We start from the raw sequence: 818 nt of genomic DNA, 5'->3' as shown, positions 1-818 counted from the left end.
ATTTAGTTCTGAATTTTTCAAAAAAAAAATTCTAAAATCGGTGCATAATTGCGTTCTAAATGTCATTTTGAACCTCGTTTTCCGATTTCACCCCACTGTGTACCGTCTCAATGTAAGACGCTACAGAGTCCCAATCAACTTGATTGCGAAGCATTAAAGAAACTGTATTCCTTGGAGTGATGGCCTCTCCAAGAAGAGTTTCAAGGGCATGTTTATTTCTAGCCCATCTGTTACATTCATAGAATGTATGCTCCACATCATCAATTTTCCCTGGACAGTAGTCACAGAGTTGACTTTCCTTACGATTTCTCCGGTATAGATAGGAGTTAAAGTGGCCATGGCCGGTAAGAAATTGGGTGAGATAAAAATTTACCTCACCGTGCCTCCTGCCAAACCATGGGGACACCTCTCCTAATAGGCCTGCAGTCCATCTTCCTCGAGAGTCGATGATCCATTGTTGTTGCCTTTCCGCAAGTGTTTGTAGTCTCTCTTCTGTTTTGATTAGTGAACAATCATTTTCTGTTTGAGACCTATTATAAATTATTTTTCTCTCTTTAGCAAGCAGAGTAATAGGAACTACTCCCGCTACAACCAATATCGCAGGCGCAGAGACAGTTCGATAAGAACTCGCTATACGCATCGCGCATCGTCTCTGTACCGAGACCATTCGGTTTTGGTATTTTTGCACATCAAGTGCGTCAGCCCAAATCTCTGCTCCATATAATAATATCGAGTGAGCCACACTCATCAGTGTTTTCCGCTTACTTGCTCTGGGACCTTTTATATTAGGCATTAGCCTGGCAAGATTTGCCACCGCT

The sequence above is a fragment of the Belonocnema kinseyi genome, chromosome 5 (genome assembly GCF_010883055.1).
Source record: "Belonocnema kinseyi isolate 2016_QV_RU_SX_M_011 chromosome 5, B_treatae_v1, whole genome shotgun sequence".
Taxonomy (NCBI): domain Eukaryota; kingdom Metazoa; phylum Arthropoda; class Insecta; order Hymenoptera; family Cynipidae; genus Belonocnema; species Belonocnema kinseyi.
Note: the sequence above shows the minus strand (reverse complement) of the source record.